Genomic DNA, 23,965 nt, shown 5'->3' with positions numbered 1-23,965 from the left:
ATAATTGCCATGATGGTAGCCAACCTCCGCTATGGAGAAGGTACCTGAAGAATAAGAAATCAAATTATGATTTTTTATTGTTTCTGTTTCTCTATGGAAAGAGTTTTAAAATAGACCCTTGCGGAGCACGGGTCTCCTGCTAGTTAAAAATAAATACCTACATTGAGATGTTGATTGCATGCAATTAATAATCCACTCAACAGCTGATTTATGATGAATAATTCTATATTCTGATTTTTACAGTTATATTGGAGTTTGAAGGAGACTTCTTTTCCTTTTGTATTATCCTTAAAATTCAAAAAACCTTGTATATAGGCCCACGCGAAATTCAAAAAGGAACATATACCTGTCAAATTTCATGAAAATCTATTGCCGCGTTTCGCTGTAAATGCAGCACATATAAAAATAGAAACAAAAATATAATCATATAAACATAAAGAGGAATGCAAAACCATCGACTTGAATCTTAGACCTCACTTTGCTTGGTCAAAAAAGTTGCGGGTTTCAAAGATTACAATACAACAGTTCTTGTGCAAGTTCTCCAACCCAGGAGGTGTATGAATAACAGTATAAATCGCCATAAATTTTATACTCTTATGAATTACCAGTGAGGCATATGTTTTTTGTAGGTAGGGTAAACTAGCCCACATTGGGACACCAAAATTCAAACAGCTATAACTTCGAGAGTCGAGAACAGAGTCTTGTCGGGTTTTAAGCTCTATTGTAGGAAATTATATGATCTCTGGCTGCATCTGCTGTACTGTTGATGTATTCACTCCTAAGTCGAGGTTGGTAACAGATAAAAGCTGATATATGAGCAGGTAAGGATAAAGAACAAATATCTCGATCTGACCACACTCACTACATCCACTTAGACCTGTTCCAATATCCAGCTTAATTCAATTATTTCAATGATTGTATTCGATCGGTTCTTGATGAGATAGAACGTATCAGACACAATAATTGACAGGCTTAAGAAATAATCGAACTCAGAAAACGAATTAACAGAACTGGAATATATTATAATAAAATATATGATCTCACAGTGCAGATTCAGAATATAATTTACAGATTGAAAGTGGTTTAACATTAACAAAAATGATTAGCAATTTTCTTGTACTTGCATGATATCATGCGTGATTCAACAGAATTTTACAATTGATAAAATGAACAGTTTTGAAAAAATAGTGAAAAAATGAATTATAAAATATTTTTAAAATGCTCGGGGTCGTGGTTCTGGCAGCGGAGGATAGCTAATCAACTACAAATTCTTAGAAATTCTATATGAATAAATTCTAGGCTCTTAAATGCTAAAGCGCTTGTCGGCGTGGCCAATAATTTAATGAAGAAAAAATTTATGTTTCTGCACTGTAATATTTTTCGAAGCGTAGATTGGGGCCCCTTTAAACTTATAACTCACGTGAAATTCCTTGGCGGTCGTGGTTTTCTTCTTTAGATCAAAAATCGTTTGATCGGCAGCGGGTCCAGGCTTCGGTTTCAGCACGTGGGGAATTTTAATTTAATATTTCCTTCACCAAATTAATTAAGGGATGATTTAACTTTAAACTTTTAAATTTATCGATTGATGAAAATAAATTTACAAATAACAAATAGATTGGCCTAAAAATATTGGCTCACAAATAAAACATATAAAATCGAACAAGAATTTTTTACGAATAGGTCTTGGTAACTATAAAGAGATCTGAACGGTGAGGATTTCAAAAGGGAAGTGCTGTCTTTTTCTCTAAGCTTCTTGGCTAGACCTTTCTTCTGAGAATCTCGATGTAATAATTTGCATGAAAAATTTGCCATTGGTAGAACGATTGTGACGTAGACGTGACGTCAGTGGCAGGCAGTAGAATATAATTCCTTCAATTACAATAATAATTCAATTTATATAATTCTTAAAACCACTTAAGCTCCTCGACATAGTTCCTCTCATACAATGTACATGTGCTAGCGTATATGATAAGGCAGGTTTGTTGTCTGATAGTAGATTAACATGTGTTGCTTTCAAACGATCACCTTTTTGGTGCTATTTTTATGCACTATGATTTGCTTAGGCTTGCCAAGAGATTTAATTACCATGTGGTTCAGTTGAAGTAATAATTAATAAATTAATATTCTTATACAATTTTTATTATGTCTGAGACTGTTATAATTAATTTCTGCAGTTTTTACCAATAATATAATTTCATGCTATGACCTAGTTAGTTACAATAAGACTTGACATTATAATATAATTTCTTAAATAATAAATAATTTCAACGATAATACATACATTTTATTTTTTTTATTCGAAATTCTTGGTCCTTTATTGATAGTTTTTTTAATTTTTAGAAATGATATTATACCTTGCGTGAAACTGGCGTGACATTTGACAATACTTTGAATCAGTCAGCTGTGTTCAGGCTGCTTTAAACATCTGATCGGCAGTAAACAAAGTGTAACCTCAAAATTCAATGAGCAATTCATAAATAATTCGTGCTTTATTTGCAGAATAATTATAATTTTATTGAATAATTTTCCAGAAAATATTCGGTATAGAACGGTACTCTTATCTAATATACAGTTACTGATAAGTAAGCTTTATCGCTCGGTCGCTAACTATTCCTTTAGCAAATTCTTTCCTTTTAAGAAGGTTAATCACAATTTTCTCTCTTCTCATGAGATCTATTTGAAAAATTCATCACAGTATGTATGAAATATATTGTATAGTGTGACGAAGGTAATGCTTCTGATTGCCTCAGAAGCGTTTACAATAAAACATATTCTATTCTATTCTACTGATCTAACTGGAAATGTACTACTACTACTACTATTAGTATAGTTAACCGCCATGAGAAAGAAGGATGAAGAATTATTGTAGAATGCAGGAGTATCCTCACACTCAAGACCGGCAGTGGCCGGGGGACCGGTGGCGGGGCGACCGGCCGGGCGACTGGTGGCGGCCAGACGACCGGCGACGGGGTGTCTTGCAGTGGTGGGCCAGTCTACCCACTACATACAAAAAATATATCCTCTGGTTCTGTTGATACTGACCTTTAATACTTACCTTTACCACCTTGGATTCGAGCCTAGAACCTCCAACTTGGGAAGCTGACTTGCTAACCACTACACCATAGAGGATTTATGTTTAAAGACTTAAATTATATAGAATATGATACTTCTTTATACTAATGATAACAAAGAATTGAGAAGTGAGTCATGATGGGGTGGCATTGTCATAAACCTGTTGACAAGGAAGGTTATCCCCACCATTACCACCACTTTTCTCTGTTTGGTATAAGACGGCTTGTCAGCACTGAGAGGTATTCCGTCTACTGCGACATGTTGTCAACATGTACTTTCATTTTTATTAATTCTATTATTCTGTCTAAAAACAAAGCCATGACCATCGTCTGCCCACATTGGGACATTATAATGATAAGCATTGCTTCTGAATATTATTTTACTTAAAGTAGGCTACATATCAATGAAATAAATCATAAATATATGCGATATTATGATTATAGCCCTAATGTAGCTTTATAGGCATCGATTCAAACACACTTTGAGATTTTCAAATTTTAAAAAGATTTCAAATAATGTACCTAATTATACTATTAATATTCCTAATGAAATGTAAATTCAAATATGTTTTTAATAAATTAACAAAAATAATGAATTGCTTATTTTTAATTCAATGTTGCAACCTGGGCAAGGGATGTCCCATCGTGGGCCGATCTTGAGCCCAGGTTTTGGACACTCCCAAAAAATTGTTTTTGCAATAGAAAAATCAATTGACAACCAATCCAGTTGCCATCCACAAGGATGAAAGTGTAAGCAGATACAATAAATATCAAATTAAAAATGAAGAATTTTTTTATTTTTGTCCAAGTTATAGCTGTTTGAATTTTGGTGTCCCAATTTGGGCTAGTTTACCCTACCTACAAGAAACATATTCCACACTGGTAATAATTCATCTATACTTATAAAATTCTTATCTCACTGACTCACTGATCACGATTTCTGGAAAACTACTGGATGGATTGCAACAAAACTTAGAATATAGCTTCCTTATACGTCCTAGGTGCTCACTAAGAAATCTTTTGGCGATATTTCAACTCGAAGGGTGGTTTTCAAGGGTTTAAAGTTCGTTCTTTTAGCATGTATATTCTTCTTCTCCCAAACTCTTAATTATACCGTAATTGAAATGTCCATATCATATGTTACTATAGAACTATAATCTAGAGAGAGTACCTATTCGAAACAGTTGATAACTGGTGACCAATTATTAATTTTGTCAGGTTGGCATTAAGTTGAGATTATTTCATTAGGTTGGCACCAAGTTGAAGAATTAATTAAAATACATTTATCGAGAACAAATTGATTGGGCACTGCTGCTCCAATCACAGCTATTCCTGGGAGTATAGATGATTTTTATTTTTCATAAAACAAACTTTTATGACGGGAGTTGCCTCTATCAAGTATTGATCCTATTCTATATCAAGACTAATTTTGTTTGTATATCAGACAGATCGCGAAAACTACTTGAACAATTTCGATGATATTTTAATAATTCAGTATGATATATGGAGGGTATTTTTAAAACATCGGAAGTGTCCGTTGTGGAATCTGTTTGCAAAGAATGAGGAAATTCAGCCAAAATTTAACTTGGCGAAAGAAAGGGGCTATTTATTAAAGCGGCCAAATAGCTGTTGCTGCTTTTCCTAATGTAAAAATATCTTCCATAGAAGTAAGGCGCTTTTCCCATGAATCAATTATTCCCAAACATTGATTGTTTAACCAAAGAAAATAGAAGGTAGCTTTCAATAAAAATATTGGAGAACATGCATAACAGTTCGTTGATATTCACTTGAAACTGTCAGTATGTAAACAGGGGTATTTTAAAAAATCTGGTGTAGCGCACTCACACAACTTTCCTTGCCGTTATGAAAATTGATCACCTGACGCTAGTGTTCTCGCGCATCTAAAGTCTACTATTCAAAGATATAAGACAGCTGGTAATAGGTCAATAACGCTGGAGACACACGAGATCTGTTATATCTTCGTAGTGAATGATTGAATAGAACCAACAGTTGCAAACAGTTTGCAATTTGATAATCACATTTTCTCGAATTTCAAGCTTATTTTTAATTTTAGGTGAAAATGTTACTGAACATTAATTGCAGAGATTTTCATGCTCAATCTTTTCCACTCGAGAATTTTTGTTTAAATTGTATATGAAGGCTGATAATTGAGAATCTAAAATCAAACTTTGCATAGATGGGGCGGAGTTCCTGAAATTTTTACAGATATAGGACTTGTTGCAGTTGATAGAGCTTATCAATATCAGGTATGAATTTGATCAAAATCGTTGGAGCCGTTTTCGAGAAAATCGCGAAAAACCCTGTTTTTGACAACATTTTCGCCATTTTAGCCGCCATCTTGGATTGCATTTGATCGAAATTGTTCGTGTCGGATCCTTATAGTGTAAGGACCTTACGTTTCAAATTTCAAGTCATTCCGTTAACTGGGAGATGAGATATCGTGTACACAGACGCACATACACTTATACACACACACCACACACACACACACACACACACACACACACACACACACACACACACACACACACACACACACATAAACCACTTTTTCGGACTCAGGGGACCTTGAAACGTATAGAAATTTAGAAATTGGGGTACCTTAATTTTTTTCGGAAAGCAATACTTTCCTTACCTATGGTAATAGGGCAAGGAAAGTAAAAACTTTCTAAAATTTAACTTGGGCGAAAGAAAGGGGTTATTTATTGAAACGGCCAAATAGCTGTTGTTGCTTTTCATAATGTGAAAATATCTTGCATAGAAGTAAGGCGCTTTTCCCATGAATCAATTATTCCCAAACATTGATTGTTTTACCAAAGAAAATATAGGCTAAGGTAGCTTTCAATAAAAATATTGGAGAATATGTATAACAGTTCGTTGACTGTCAGTATTCCTCATTAATAGCATCAATGCTCCCCTTTCAAACAATGCTGACACATTGATGTGAATCTTACGATAATCTGGTTACTCTAGATCAGATGAAGAAAATAATGTTGACGATCACTACTGTTTCAATTTCAATCATGTTTGACCACAGAGGAAAGAAATACTACATTTATGCTTATTCCGTGGTTTGACATTCCTGCTTTTGATGCCAGCTGTTATATTATTATGTGGAATAAGCTCTCATTGAATGAAATTATTATCATTGAAGTCAATAATTATACTAAGAAAGCGATTTGTTTGAATATGCGTGTTTGTGGATACAGTATATGTATCTATGTCAGACGGATCTCAAAAACGGCTCTAACGATTTTGATTGAATCAGGAATAAATATTGTGCTTGCAACAAAAAACATTATTTTGGAACAGGTCTCAACTCTGGGATAATTCTTTGAACTACCAAGAGAAAGGATTATTGGTCCCTCAAGTATAGCAGCTGATCAGAAAAAAGTTTTTCCTACAGTTACCTTGAAAAGTGACGATTCCTGCACTGATTACAGAACGCAAAGATTCACTTTTCCGCTCTAGTGCAGGAATAGTATATTTCGCACCTAGGGCCGAAAATGGGACTTTTCTGGCTCGAAATCGGTTTTCAAGTCCGAGGCAGTAGGCCGAGGACTAGAAAAGATTGAGAGCCGGAAAAACATTTTTGCCCATGGTGAGAACGTTATTTTTCGCCACACAGGAAAATAAACAATATATATATGAGAATAATTGTCTATTATAAGCACTTCCGAAAGCAAAAGTGGAAGGTCCCATAGCTCTAGCAAATCTGAGGTAATCTGAATATCAAGAAATTGTCCAAGTATTTTTATTTTTTATTCTGATTTGTCTAAATAACCTAAAAGATTATGTTCAATTATGTAAGAGGTTGAGTTTATACTTTTTATTCTTCCAAATGACAATAAGATGATATTATTATAAATATTTTGATTATTGAATGATAAACACAAAGAATGAAATGTTTTTGATCAGCTGTTTTAGCACACTTGAAATTTGGCCAATCTGAATGTCAACGGAAGTTTAGGTTAGAAGTTCTATTCTACTCTGAAAATAGAATTATTTGAATAGTTTATAATATATATCTTATCTGTATTTTATTCATCCAAATAAAATGATAGTATATTATTACAGAATACTTTATTGAATTCTAAAAGCATAAAATGATTCCATTTATCCCACCATGTTCCATGATAAACGCTGTACTAGGAGGTTTGAGGTTAGATTCTATTATACTCTGAAAATTGAATTTGAATAGTTTATAATATCCCATTATTTGTATTTCATTCATCCAAATGAAATGATAGTATCTTATTGCAAAAACTTTATTCAATTCTAGAAGCATAAACTGATTCCGTTTCATAAACTATTTTGTAAACACGTTCACATCAAATCAGAATCAGCTGACTTCAAGGTTATTTTACAGCCCTAGGGCCGTAAAAATTTTACCGGCCTGGTCAGAAAACAATCACTTTCGGCCTTCATATGACGCACATAAACCAGCTCATTACATCCAAGTGGGGCGAAAAAAATTTTTCTGCACTCCAGATTTGCAACATGGCAACACAAAATAGTTGGTGGGTTATATGGAGGATTAGTGCACGAAAACAAAAATTAAGTTGGTAAAAATGACTGTGATTAGATTTAGATAAGAATCATTTCAATGGCTACCCTACATTTATGATAAAATCCCAATCTAGAAATCCAAAACAAGAATAATGTTCATCTAAATCATAATTAAATAATCATCATTTACGAATTCTCATCATTTAATAGTAAATAATAGTTCTTTTCTATTGATAATTATTATTTCAACTCCAAGAAATGAGAAAAGTAGCAAATATACATTATAAGATTTGAATTTTGAGGTTAAATGATTACTGTTTAATATTCATATACGGTAAATAAAAATAATAAAAAACATAACAATACTACAATAAATATTCTCTGTTGTCTATGCTATTTTTATAAATATTTTTCAGTTTACTTTGAGCATTTTTCTCGTTAATTTGAGCAAAAGTCTAAATTTCTGAATCGTGTTTCAGTAATTTTTAGCTGGATGAAACAAACTTAGGTACGATTCTTCCCGCTAGGTCGCGCGCTTGACGGTTCAGCCATCTTGTTGTGTTCAGCCATCTTGCATCTCGGTTCAGCCAACAAGCTGTTGGCATGTATTTTGAATGTGAAGTTTTTGTTCCATCTGTATTTTTTCTGATTCTTGAATGAATAAAAATGAGAACTTTGGCTGAGAATTTTCAACTTCAATCGGATTATTAATTTTTTAATGAATTAAAGTTGCTATTAATAACAGCATCACACACACAAACATTTGATGGATTTCAGCCATCATTTCACCCATAATCATCCAATCAACCACTTCTCCTATTCAATGGTAACTGTAGGAAAAATTAAATGTGAAATACATGTGCAAAGTTCCTCTGCTGCACTCAAAAAGCCATTCCGCCTGAGCCGACGGCTCGGGCATAAACGTTTCTTTTGGTGCAGCAAACTGTCACTTTGCGCACTAGTCGCACAAATAACTATTCCATAGTCTGTTGAAACGTTATCGGATGGGCACGTTAAACTGTCGTCCCGGCTGAAGTATGACAGTCGTAAGGCCCATTGACGGCTTAAATTATATATTCAGGCGGTGGAACATTCCCGAAAGGGAACTCCCCACCAACAAAAGCCATACGAATTTATTTATTAACGTAAGAAAGTGTGAGCAAATAAAAAACATTATAATAGGTAGCTGTAGTTGAGTTACCAAATTTGGCGACTTTATTTTAAAACATTGCAGTATTCATGGAACATCAGGAAGAATAGACTGTTCAGAAAGTGACCGGATGATAGCAAAAGAAATTTAAAATCGATCTCTCCAAACATAATGATATATAGTTGAATGGTGATAGTTGAATGTATAGTGAGGTGATAGAAATGCAACTAACTTCTTCAGCTTCTGTTGTATTGGTTCCTCTGTTGCTCTATGTTTGTATGCAGTCATGGCCTTGAGAGAGACAGTTGCACTGTCTGTTAATTCATAATCCGTACTAAATACCACGATAAGTAAATTCTAAAGTTGTTAATTTAGATAGAAATTAAATTGAGTTACACACGTTAGTTTAAATCCAAATTGTCATTCCTAAGCTTTTGGTTTCAAGCTAAGATCGAAGAAAGAAATCATATAATGGTAGTCAATAATCAGAGCGATTGAATAAACTCTATCCAGATTTATGAAAATTCACATTAAAATGATCCCACTTGAATATTTATGATTGTAGAGATTAGGACATGTGGAATCAGCCACAATAAATGTTATACTATTATGAATGGACTCTTATGTATGAATGGACTTCCATGGAAGAAAGAATCAGTGGATTGGCTGCTTTTACACTTTTGGATGAGTGAAACAAAAAGTAAGGGACAGGCTATGCCAAAAATTCCAGAATAAGCAAGAGATCCATGGATACCAGAGTCATCAAATCTCGAATCAACCTAATTTGGAATTTAGTCTTCAATTGCCAAAGCAAAAATAACATGACAACTGCTAATTTGATAACTGTCAACGGGAAATATCAATTGCCAATGAATAAAGTCGAGGGCGACTCTTGAGCCCCGCCCCATATCCTACAAAACGCTGCAATTAGACTACTCTTCTACAGAGCACTTCCAACACATCAATTAATTATTTGAATTTATTATTTGACACAATAACTCTCATGCCAAGTTGTGGCCTGATCTCAAAAACGATTATAACAATTTTGGTAGGATTTAGATTATAAATGTTTCACAAAAATAATTTTCTTTTAATTCCCATAGCGAAGCACGGGTGCCCTGCTAGTAAGAGTATAAAATTTATGGGGATTGGGCTAGTTTACCCTACCTACAAGAAACATATGCCACACTGGTAATTCATAAGAGTATAAAATTTATGGGGATTTATACTGTAATTTCATACACCCGCTGGGTTAGAGAACTCGCATAAGAACTGTTGTATTGTAATCTTTGAACCCCGCAACTTTTTTGACCGAGCGAAGTGAGGTCCAAGATTCAAGTCGATGGTTTTGCACTTATCCTTATGTTTATATTTTTGTTTCTATTTTTATATATGTAGGTACTGCATTTACAGCGGAACGCGGCAATAGATTTTCATGAAATTGACAGGTATGTTCCTTTTTGAATTTCGCGTCGACTTAGGCCTGTATACAAGGTTTTTTGAATTTTAAGGATAATACAAAACGAAAAGAAGTCTCCTTCAAACGCCAATATTACTGTAAAAATCAGACTATAGAATTATTCACCATAAATCAGCTGTCGAGTGGATTATTAATTGCATACAATGATGCATGCAATTAACATCTCAATGTAGCTTGGTGAAAAATCAGCTGTTGTGTGGACTATTAATTGCATATGCCTCATTGAATGCGATTCTATGCACAATTAAATGAACTATTGATTGGATGCAATAACGCATGCAATTAATTATTATTAATAACTTAAATAACATAATATTGTCTCTCGACCTTTCTCTGCTTTCAATTCGGGCTGACCTATTGCCAATATGTCTTGAAGGAGATTATAGCTTTTGATGTTTGCATTTTTGATACACCAACCCCAACAGCCATTATAGCCGTATTCACACCGATATCTCGCCGACACGACATACAGACAGGATTTACTCTGATGGACAGAATAGGAGGCTGTGGTTTATAACTGCGCGAGGTCTACTGTTCACAGAACTACTAGTAATACAGGTACCTAGTAGCCTAGATGAAAATCATAGAAGCAGCAAAATATTTCTCCCACAAGAATAATTTGACAGTAGGTTTCATTGGGGATCCTATTTGAAATGAAAAATTACTCTGTCGCTTTATCATCTTTGGCTCTCATATGAATCCGAATTCATTTTTTGAAATGAGAAGGTGGCCATGTGATACATGATTTCGATAAAGAGAGTTCCAAGAGAAAATGAATGGCAAAAACCACACATTGATATTATCTCAACCCGTATCAGTTTGTTGATGTAGGCCTAAAAGTTGTAAATTATATGTTGCATAATAAACCAGCTAAAATCATTTGTCAGCGTCTGTGTGATAGCTTCCAAATAGCCTCAGCTGATGTTATGAATGAATGGAAAAACTGTAGTAATTGCATGCTGAATGAATCACAGTAAATTATAGTAATAGTAAATTATTATAGTAATAATCACAGCTGAACCTGAATCATAGTAATTCTTCAGCTGAATGAATCACAACTATTTTTTTTTATTATGGTATGCACTTTTAATGTCATTTTTATAACATTCTCGTCTGAGAAAGGATGAAGGAGTGAGTAAATTTTGTTGTCCAACGAACTCGACCTGTAAAAAGGTTCGAAGAATACGTGTTCAAAATTTGAAGCCGATTAATCAATTATTTCTAAAGTTATTGTAGAACATGCAAACAGACGGACAACGACTTTGGCCTTCAATAAGTCAAAAGTGGGAACTTGCTACCGTGTAGTGCTCATTCAATTATAAATTGATCTATATAGGCCTATACATAAATAAAGTAGTCATCATTATACAGGCCTATACATCAGTGATTAAATTGAATCATTATACTCACTAGTAGTTCTGTGAACAGTAGACCTCGCGCTCAGTAAGTTACATTGACCTGTTGTTATGTTTTCACAAAAATTAATAAATAATCTATCAATTTAAAATGTCTAGAAAAAATCCTAAATGAACATAGAGCTTTCTGTCCTATCGTAACGTGACGTGTCGTCCCGGAATGTGAGTGTGACCGCTGTTATCAGGGTCTGGCTGCAACTGTCTACAACGTTGATGGAAAGATACAATTTTATTTTCAAGATGTTCGATGTTTTTGAACGGGTAGTATTATGGTCAACTGTCTATTAACGTTGATGGAAAGATACATTTTCAAGATGTTCGATGTTTTTGAACGGGTAGTATTATAGTCCACTAGACAGCTGATTTATGATGAATAATTCTATAGTCTGACTTTTACGGTAATATTGACGTATGAAGGAGGCTCCTTTTTCCTTTTATATTATCCTTGAAATGCAATATTTCCAAAAACCTTGTAAACACGTCGACGCGCAATTTAAAAAGAAACATACCTGTCAAATTTCATGAAAATCTATTACCGCGTTTCGCCGTAAATGCGCAACATATAAACATTTAAACATCAAGAGAAATGCCAAACCGTTGACTTGAATCTTAGACCTCACTTCGCTCAATCAATTAATTTTGTTGACGCATCACAATACCATGATCAGTTGTTGTTGGAAACACTAAGAAAGGACAGCGCTGCTTAAACCGTTTATGTCAAACTACTCAAAAGTACTATATAGGTCACGGTATATAGTAGAATAAAATACCATGCTATAGGCTACCGTATATAGTATGACATATGTGATACTGGATAAAACCTGTACATAATTTGCATTAAATGATTAAATTATCATAGATAATTCTAATGTCGAAAATTACAGACTTTGTTAAAAGTTTAAAGTTGAAATTTTCGAGTTGTCATCTTAGGCAACTGTAACATTTATAAGAAAAGATAAATTTCATAAATATAATTCTGAATAATATATAACTCAATGATAATTTTGCATTAATCTTCATATATATTATAGTTGAATAAAGCTGCGTTTACACCAAAGTTATAAACAAAATGTTTATAACTTAATCCTTATAGATTCTGTATTAGATTGAACATAACTTATCATACACATGATGAACATAGCCTATATGTGTTTGTCAAGTTCCGTTCAATCTAATAAAATCTATAAAATAGAATTATAGTAACATTTTGTTAATAACTTTGGTGTAAACCCAGCTTAAGAATTAGAACTAAAAACATTAATTTTGATATTAATATAATTTTGATTTCGATATCATTCTATATTCAGAATGATATAGTTTATTCAAGTGTGATAATAAAAATTATGTAAAGCCTATATTATACAGTATAGTCTAGGTTTTATTAACTCGGTACCGTACTATCACATGCCATAGGCTACAGTAATAGGCTACCTATTACAAACAATCTAATTTAGGTTGTACAATTTGAAGTTTCATTTTTAAATAAAAATATATTTCATACTTCATGTAACGGTACAGCATTTGCTTTTTTTACTTCAATTTAAAATCTATTTGAAAATGAATATCAGTTTATATACAATAGGTACGGTAAGTAAAGTTATAGGTAGCACACCATATAGGTCTACTTACAATAGAAAATGGTTTGGGAAGGACTGGCTCACACTCATACATTTTAGAAACACTGATAATGGAACTACAAAATATTTTTCTCCTGAATTCTTGATTTTCAGGCAGGTATTTCCATTTGAGAAACTATATTTTTCCTTTTGAATAATTTATTTGATGGAATTATACAAGTCTCACTCCTCTGTCAATTTCTTATGAAAATCTAACTCAAATTTTAATACAGTAGCCTAACTATTGCTAGTAGGAGCCATTTTGTGAACAAGGATTCAATAAAAAACTGGAAGCATGTTTTCTTAATTCGCATTATTTAATGGAACATCGATATTGTTTAATACTGTGTATTGTCCACCTGTAAAAATCATTGTAAATTAGTTCTTCCCTTGAATAAAATAATGTAGTAACATTATTTAATCAAAACTTATACAGCTTGAAAATGTCACCATAATTAGTATGGTATATAGGCTATATTAGCCTATATAGATATGTATCAAGGAAATGAGACACAACACACAAGTTGCGACTATAAAATGGTTGAAGTAACAAATAATTTTGTGATGAACACTGGATAAAATATAAAATTTAATTGAGATTTAAATGGAATCAATATTTTTCAATTACATCAGAGACTATTCAATAAATATACGTTATTTTAACTTTTTTGTGAGGGCTACTCCAGATACGTTATTTTACTTCACGTTATTATATATTATACCCACCACTAGAGAAACAAGCGCTTTCCAAGGAATTCTGTACCAATATGACTATTGGTATTGGATCTGGATTTGGTGCGTTTTCCATGGTATCCGTCAGTAGAGACACTCCTTTTCGGCTCCATTAGCTTTGAATGGATGTTTGGAGAGCTACTCTTGTTGAAAACTTTGCCCAGTCGATGTTGGTTCCACACAGAGAATAGATGCGAGATGGCGTTATTGATAACTGCAAAATGTGTGATACCAGATGGAAGATCTATCGTTATTTGATTGCAAAATATAATGAGGAAATCCATGTAATAAAGAATGTGAAAATATGTAAGTCTGAAAAAAACATTATGATGAGACTTTTGGAGCAATTTTCCGACAATTCAATTCATGGAACAACTTCTATCAAAATTTTGGAGAGGAACAGCTTTGAGCTGAGACTGTTGTTTTTTCTCAGTCATTCATATAATAAGGATTTTTTGTATAATAGAATGTTTACGGTAGCCTAACTGTGAGTTATTTGATTGAATAGTAAGAAACATGGATGACCACCTTTTTCACTACTACTTCATTCAATAATAGAGAAAACAATTTAGTGTTACGAACGTCTGGTTTTTTAATTACATGCTAATCACCGTATAAGATTATCCTTCTAATCAATTAACAGTGTATTCACATTTCAAGAGAATTTTGAGCGACCAACAATCACCTACTAAGAACTTATATTAACTCATGGAAGCCCCAAATGTATTATCATTTCCCAAATCGGTTTTCAGGCTATGGATTAGAATATATTGGACAAATGACATCTGAAATGAATAAGCAACCAGAACTCATTAATACCTTTTTGAAAAACATTTATTTGAATATTCTATGTCAAACATATACACTCAACAGTAAATATTTTTTATTGAATTGCAATGCAAACTGTAAATAATAAGGATGGGAAATACAGATTTCATACATAAAATCACATTATAAATGTATTGATAAAAGCTTCATCCTTATCCCCATGTAACTCATGCATGCATGAATCCACATGTGCTACGCATACCATTGCTGAAAAACATGGACATTTTTATTTATTTATATCAAAGTGATTCACCAGTACCGTGGTCTAGATCGCATAAAACTCACAATTATAGTAAGGTCCACGTTTTGATGGCAATATATGATTAACATTGGTGTTGCTATCCTTGTCTATCATTCGACAAAGCAGATAGAGCTATCCTTCTCTAGCTCCGTAACTTTGCCATATCTTAGAAGCAAAATTAATTAACAGAATATTCAATCTCGATAATGGAAGTTTATCATTACATCATTAAAAATTATTTCCTTGACGAATAAAATATAGGCCTAATTGACTATTTATAACAAAAATTAGGTAACAAAAAATATTAGGTAGGTACCTTTCATTAGATATACCGGTACCGTATCAGCTATCCTCAACAAAAGGCATTGGCAATGCAGAGAATTGGCAACACTGTTCTCATATCTTTCTCCACTACCATTATAACGTGAACCTCACTATATAGGTAGTAGTTATGTAGTTGATGCCTTGCATTCACAAAAATTAATAAAACAAACAAAGTTAAAAATAACATCACAATCACAGTAGGCCATCGCATTGGTTACACGGTAGGTAGGCCTAATCATTGCATTCAATTGATTATTATAATTGATGTAAAAAGCTATTTCCTGTAATTTCAAATTGAATCTAGCCTATAGCAAAGTATGAGCATATAAGATAATTTCCATAAGTATAACAATAGAATTATCTGAAACGAAGAAATGATATTGGAACATTGCATATATAAGTTATATATATATATATATATATATATATATATATATATATAATATATATATATATATATATTATCGAAGTAATTCAATGCTTCAATATTATGTAAAATAGAACTAAAGGAAAAGTGAAAAATGAATGCAAGGTTTGGAAAAATCTGAAAAATATCACAAACTTATATCAATTTAAAAGTAGCTATTATCAAAGGAATTCAATATGATCCTGGAATAGACACATGAAATGAGAAAAGATTTAAAATGTTGACCTCTCTTTCTGTAAACACTGATCAACAATAATGAAATATGAGTTTTTATTAATATATATGTGAGTCATAATTATAATTCACAAACTCACACACAATTGAAATGACAGTAGGCTATCACAATTATTGATGTATCACAAATCTAGAATAAATTATTGATTGGAATAGTTTAACAGTAGAATTGAGTGAACACTTGATATTAATCGACACATTGGGAATATGGATCTTTTGAAGCATGAAGTAGGGTAGGCTTCTGCATTGGTAATCTCTGCTCTGTAAGAAATTTTATAAGAAAAAACAATTCAATCATACCATTTCACAACATATTTCAAAACTCGACAAATACTTTTAGCAATTATCCACAGTCAAAATGAGTGATTTAAGGAAGACATTAACGGAAAATGACATATAAATAATTGCGATTTATTAGCAGAGGATACAATACCGGTAATTAGATTGTGTATCAAAGTAAATATTCCTGCAAACCACATCCAGAGGTAACTTAAATTCCAAAAATGAAACTCTCACTCTGAGAAGAGGTTTCTTTTAACATCAATGAGACATGAGAGTCGACTTTTCTTTATGGAAAACAATAAGAGTAATTAAATTAAAATGGAAGATCACTAAAACATTATTTTAAGGTGAGTCGTGTAAAACCATCACTAGAAATTGATTCATATGCAATCATTGGTAACCAATAATTTAGAGCTTCCAAGAAACATCTTATTATTTATATTTAATCATGACGAGAGAAAAGTGATAAAATATAATCTAAAACTGATTTTAAATTAATTCAACTGTTGAGATGAACCTCAAATTTGATATATTCCGTCAGTCTTGAATACCTGCCAAACGATAGAAGAATGAATATTATTTTTTCCAGGATAAAGATAATTATAATGATGATCATTTTGAAGATGAACCTTTTCACCATAATAATGATGAAGATAAACATTATAGTTTTCCAAGGGAAGTTGCAGTTAATGAGGTAAAATAGATTCAATATAGGGTATAACATTTTTTCATTTTATTTAAGCCCAAAATAATGTGGAAGATAATCAAAGAAAACCTATCATTGAATAGTAAATCTGCTTCACGCCAAGAAAATGTAGACCTGAGTTCTGAAAACTTCAACGTGTATTATGTTGACAGCATAAATGAGGTTCTGGCTGCAAGACCAAATAGCTTAAATACTGTCTCCCACTATACTTAAATAAAGTATAAAAAGGAGGTCCATCTTTCTCATTCCACCATGTAGCCGTGTGGAAGAAGTGTTCCTCGCATTGAACTCTCTAAGTAATAGTAGCTGTTTGGATATTTTTCATTTGAATTCCTTCATATGTAAAGCTAGCAGTCAACATATTTGTGAAGTTCTTTGTCACATCTTTAATCATCGTATTGACTCCAGTACCTTTCCTGATATGCTTAAGCTGTCTAAAGTTGTGCCGATTTTTAAAAAATAGGTGACCTCAACCTATGTAGCAACTATAGGCTAATATCTATAGTACCAATTTTTTCCAAAGTTTTTGAATTTTCAATAGCTCAGCAAATGGTCGATTTCATTGAAAAAAATAACTTGCTATCTTGTAGGCAATTTGGCTTCAGGAAAAACCACACTACATGCCAGGCAGTTATGTCTTTCATCCAGGAAATATTAAATGGTATGGAAGGTAAAAATTCTGTGGACGCAAGACTATTATTGATATGTCAAGAGCGTTTGACACTGTCTCTCAGTCATTCTACTTTCTAAACTTGAAAGTTTTGGTTTTAATTGTAGATCTTTAGCACTTATAAAGTCATATTTAATGGACAGATTTCAGGCAGTGTATTTTAATGGAGACGTGTCTGGTTACAAGCCTGTTATTAATGGAGTGCCTCAAGGCTCAATTCTAGGACCATTACTGTTTATTTTCTACATGAATGATCTGCCAGGCAATATTGAGGATGAGAGCACAACTTGTTGTATGTATGCAGATGATGTGTGCCTGAATATCGTGACCGATCTCAACAGAAGAGAAATGTTATTAAATGAAAAATTAGAACTAATGTCTGATTGGTGTAATGCTAATAAACTTGCTCTGAATTTGAACAAAACGCAAAACTTATCTGTATCCTATAATAACTTGAATTCAGGGCATTCTGTCAAATTTCTAGGCATCAATATACAGAATAATATGAAATGGAAGTGTCATACTGACTGCACTATCCCCAAGGTTACAAGAGGTGTTTTTATGTTGAGAAGATTAAAGGAAATAGTGTCTCAAAACATTTTAGTAAATGTCTACTATAGTTATGTGCATTCACATCTTTTGTATGGAGCTATATTATGGGCCAATTGTAGTGATTCCCATTCACTTTTCTGCAAAAAAGAGCAATAAGAACCATGTGTTATGTTCCTCCCCTTACGCACTGCAATCCGCTATTTGTTAAATTGAAAATTATGTGTTTGCAGTGTATTTTTATTTTTCAATTTTTATTATTTGTAAAGACTAACTTGCTCTCATTCTCTAGTCATTTTGATGTTCATTTGCACAACACAAGAAATAGGTTGAACCTAAGAAACGAATATTGTCGGTACAAATCTAGTCATATTAGTTTTAGGGCTTGTGCAATTATGTTTTATAATCAGTCGCCGTTACATATAAGAGGCTTACTTGTGAGTGAATATAAACTTGAAATTAAGGATTTTCTAATAGGAAACTGTTTTTATAACAATGATGAATATTTTGCCTTCATATGGAGAATTTTTAAGACGTTGATGTGATGATTTCTTGTTGTTTCTATGTTGTATGATTATATATGTAATGATTTATGTCATTTTCTCATGACGTGGCCTATACAAATTGTAATTTGTCTTTGGCAATAAATGGATTTTGATTTGATTTGAACCGTTAGTAAGAATTGAGCGTTATTGAAAATCTAAGCTACACTATGGCATACTATTATAATGTGCAGAGATTTATACACATTTTGTTGATCGAAGATTATTATTGAATTGATGTTAATGAGAATTGACATATTATCAACATTAAATTATATTGTGTTGGAGAATAATATAAAATTAGGCTATTTATAATGGAAATTTTCTATTTCTATTATTTCTTAGTTTGAGTATCAACTGAAACTTATTATTATCTATCCACATGCAGTTTTTTTATACCGGCATGGACCAAGACCTCCTGCCTACAGGCAAAAAAGCCCGTAGGCCCTTTTTAATTTAAAAAATTAAAATTTTTTATCCATCTGGATACCGGTAAGGTACGTGTATTATGGAGATTGGCTTGTAGCATCATAGTTCATTTAACGACGGGTTACAGAGGAAAAGATTGGAAGACAAAATTTTCACCCCGCAGTTCTTTTTAGGGTAGTACGGTAAGGAGTTAAACATATAAAAAGTCCCCACCCCTACCCCTGTGCTAAGAGGGTGGGCTGGTACAAAGGTAGCATTTTTTGGTTCTTAGCACATAATTCGAGAAATATGCATTTTACGGACATTACCATTAATTTATGGAAAATTAAAGCTTCCATAATTTCCTACAATATTCAAATCTCAACTTCTTCTGCATCTTTAATGGTTTTCGAAATATCGCCGCTCTTCAAGGTGTGATATTCTTAAAAAAAACGTTTGCCTCAAAGTTTTTGCTATTTTTTCTCTTATAACATTTGAAAATTTTTTGACATTGCAACTTCTGCATTGGGACTATTAGGTGGTAAACATAGCAAAACTTTTGATATGTTCCGTTCACCTCCCCACTGGTCTCAACAAAGCTGCAAAGTCAAACATTGTGTTTAAAACATTCCCTCCAAATTCCTTTGTCAATTATTAGGCCTATCGGTCCATTGTTGCAAAACTGAAGACTTCACACTGTGGGGGGATGTGTAACGGTGGGAAAGAAAATGATAACAAAAATGGAAAGAAAAGAATATTTAACAATTTAATAAAATTGATAACAATAGTTAAAATATGGTAATGTATTATGATTGGGGAATACATTATAATATGACAATTATAATATATTATATTGAAAACAAACAAATGATAATCTTCGAATTCCATTTTACAAGTAGGCTATCTAGTTCCTTTTCTAATTTCCACAATTTGCTGAGAGGAGATCGAAAAAATTAATTAATCTTTCTTTCACTGGCATAAATTCAAAATTGTTCTGTCGAGTTGAATCGTTTTCAATAACGTCAAAATATTTCGCAGCACTTCATCCTTTCAAACAAAACCGCGAATATAATAAGTCATCCTTTTCATCCCAACCATTGGCTGAGGTAACCTTCTCAAAGTAGTTGAAAAAGTCGTCAATGTCAATTGTTCATCTTTTCCATCAAAAAATTTCGGTAATAGTAGAGGTCTAAGTTTCCCCATTGTCATTCTGTTCCAATCCAGTCCTTTTTCAAAATAAATAATAATTTTTCAATTAATCCGTTTTCAATAATCATAAATTCCCCATATTTCAAAATCTCTTCTTTCATTATCAAAATATTTTCAATTATAATAAATTTCCTATTCAATTCTTTCTTAGTAATCATCAATTATTTCGATCCCCTATCACCATAGAAATATATAAATCTTTCCAATAAATATTAATCATAAATCTCGCAATCTTACAAAATCCTCAATTAGCATAGCTTTTTCAATTCAAAATATCAAAATCAATAATCGAAACTTTCCAATATCGTGAATCTCAAAATCTGTTCAATTATAATCATTATTCTCAATCCGTTATTAGTAATCCATTTTGTAATACGCACTGATAATAGTGATAAAATCTATGTTCCAAAATATTCCATTTAATTAAATCCTCGAAATTCATCCTAATAACTGTTTCTACAGCCCCGTAAGATTTAAACTCAACTATTTCATCCATAATAAATTTCACTGAAATAAAAAAAATATTTTAATAATGGAGAATGCGACCACAAAAAATGAGGATACCGAAAAAGTCCAAATATAAAGCTGGATTAAAAATCCTTTAGTCTCCATCAAATGTAATGGTGGGTAAAAAAATGATAACAAAATGGAGAGAAAATAATATTTAACACTTCCATCAAATTGATAACAATGGTTAAATAATATGGTAATACATATATGATTGGGCTATTTTTAATGGGTATATATATTAAAAAACAACTAACTTTTAAAAATTCATAAATAAATAAATATGAACACTACTCGCTTGGCTGCAAAGATTTAAATTTTGTGGCAATAAAATGAAATGGATCTTAACAAAAACCACCTACCTTTCGAGATGCTTTTCCATTTGGAATTCACTGATAGACTTTACAAATTAGAATAAAATATCAAATTATCGGAACTAACGAATCGGCTCGAACTTGTTTTCTATAATAATACAATTCTTTTTTAAGCCTCCCGAACTGCGACAGAAAAACTGTATTATAAAAAACAAGCCTATATCCTCTTCAATAGATAAGATGGACTTTACTATGAGTCCTATCAAACGAGCTCTCTCCCAAAAAAATATAATTTTGGGGAATAAATAAACTATCAGTCAATGCCAAACATGAAAGTCACCTCGAGTATACAATAATAATTTCTATCTATCGCTCGATGACTGTTCACTGACTTATAATTTGAAACTCTAAAATCCTGATCAATATGAGATAAATATATATATATATATATAATATATATATATATATATATATATATATATATATATATCCCAATGACCAGGTGACACATGGTATACCCACCCCCCCATCAGACCAATGAGCCTACCCAAAGGTTTTGGTAAGTCAGCGCCCATGGCTGCAACATGACTAGAGATCGAATGACGGGAACTTGTAATAATGGAAACGGTCCACAACATTTCAACTCTGCTGTTCCTTATGCGCCAGCTCAATGTGCCGCACTACAAGTGTTGTTGTGGATTCGTATTTCGAAATTGATTACTCATATCTTTCCTTATGAATAAAGATAGAAATATTCTGTTTTTGGATTTGGATCCAGCACTCCCAAAAACTATGCGCCAGATTATAATCAGATTTCCGAACATAGGTAGCCTACCCAAAAATAAGTGAGTTGTGGTCACTTTTATACGAGGGTGAGTAAATTAATATCCGCAATGTATTTCTGTTCATGTTGGTAGCACTGTTATTTTGCATTAATGATGCATTCTTTGCTTATTTGTGCTTATATCTAGGCTAGTTTCAAACTACTGCTGTTTTTATTCCATCATCACTGACATGTTGTTAATTACGGCCGCTCCACTTGTCATTTGCACCAACCGTTCAACCATTCAGTGAACCGTTTTCCGAGGTCGGAATAAGGAGTATCAGGGTAAATTCATAAAAACTTTCAGTTCTATACGGGAATAGTGTTTTACCATAACTGAGTGTTTATGAATGAAATTCAATAAATTGTGTCGACTCTCCTACCACGAAAAACGGTTGGCTCACTAATCGTTATACTCTTATTTAGTGCAAATGAATACCTAGTGTAGCTGCCATGATTAACAGCATGCCAGTGCTGATGGAATTGAAGTACCTAGCTGTTTAAAACTAGCCTAGATATAAGCACAAATGAACAAAGAAAAAGTTGAGAGATGAATATTGTAGACAAATTATTTAAGCTTTAATTGTGTATAGAACAGTTATGTCCGTAAGATGCGTAATTCTCGAGTTACATGCGAAAAAACAAAAAATGGTACCTTTGAACCATCCTCATGCACCCGCTTAGCAGCGGGGGGTAGGGGTGGAGACTTTTGATTTGTCTACCTCCTTACTACCCTAAACAAAACTGCAGGGTTAAAAACTGTCTTCCAAAATTTTCCTTCTACAGCCTTTTTTGACCATTGCCTGGACTAGGCTATCACTCATCATTATCATTAGCGTATACCTTTCACTTGAAATGTTGATGACTATCACTAATTAGGTACTTGTTTCGACATCAATCTACTGACACCAACATAATATATTATCATATTTTGATCAACAACTCATTTACTCAATTTGAATAGAACAGAAAAAAACGTATTTTTTTTCAATTTAAATAAATTTAGAATTAACCAATCTTAATAAAAACTGTTTCCCCGCATTTAGTAGGCCTATTGATAAAAAATATTTTATAGTAAGAGTAAGAAACTGAGTTTGAAACAGAAATATTCTAAAGACAAAATCTTCACAAAACTAAATTTGACGGAGGAATAATGAATCAAATAAGAACAAGTTTGAATTTCAACTGGAGTAAAGTCTGAAATGTTTCTCTTTTTAAATAAATGTGAAGGAAAAGGAGAAAGAGAATAATGCCTACCTTTTTCATCAGCTCAATCTCACCTTACAATGGTATGAGTTTCACCTTGTTAGAGTGTCGACATTTCCCCCAAATTCTTTGATATTCGATATCTTTGATTATTCTTTCCTCTGTATTACTGCAATGGAACAGTATCAATTCACAGCCTCACAGATTAATATCAACAAATACAAGAGGTTGCTGTACAAAACAGGGTTTGCAAGTAATGAGATGGTGGGCGGAGTGCCAAGTGCCAATCCTTCTGAGCAACCATAGGCCTACACTATAAATGACAATAATTATTCAAGTCAGTGAGATTTAACTCAACCTGTCAGCAATCCGGCTTCCCATTCAACCAATGCTGACCGTTTCAAGTGAATTTCACTATAGGATAATTGCCAGTTTCTAATCCACTTATTTTGTTCAACATAATCTAAAGCAAAGAAAATAATGATCAAATCGAATAGGACATCTTTTACAAAAATAAATAAATAGCTGTATTGATGGAATAGTCTAGCTAGATAAATAATTTTGAAATGAACATTAATAAAACATGTTTTAAAAAACAAATAATGCTTTTATATAATTACAGTCCATGTTTTGAAGTATAATATAGGCTAGTCCAAAGTTAATTTCTCACTATAAAATAGCTGCTAGATACGGTACGTACA

The 23,965-nt window shown here is 32.6% G+C and overlaps 1 long non-coding RNA gene across 2 annotated transcripts; it reads right to left on the bottom strand.

Annotated features, from left to right (window-relative positions):
• Positions 1-13,556: 13,556 nt before the first annotated feature.
• Positions 13,557-23,525, bottom strand: LOC111043729. Of its 2 annotated transcripts, none has more exons than XR_002605599.2 (3): positions 23,316-23,525; positions 13,989-14,208; positions 13,557-13,621 (listed from the first exon to the last, which is right to left on the bottom strand). It is a non-coding gene; the product is annotated as an uncharacterized LOC111043729 (long non-coding RNA). The 2 variants fall into 2 exon arrangements; XR_002605600.2 differs by having other exon boundaries at positions 23,339-23,525.
• Between the last annotated feature and the right edge of the window lie 440 nt (positions 23,526-23,965).

This window comes from Nilaparvata lugens, chromosome 2 (genome assembly GCF_014356525.2).
Source record: "Nilaparvata lugens isolate BPH chromosome 2, ASM1435652v1, whole genome shotgun sequence".
NCBI classification, from domain to species: Eukaryota; Metazoa; Arthropoda; class Insecta; order Hemiptera; family Delphacidae; genus Nilaparvata; species Nilaparvata lugens.
The sequence above is the reverse complement of the archived record's forward strand: the minus strand, read 5'-3'. Positions and strand labels throughout refer to the sequence as shown.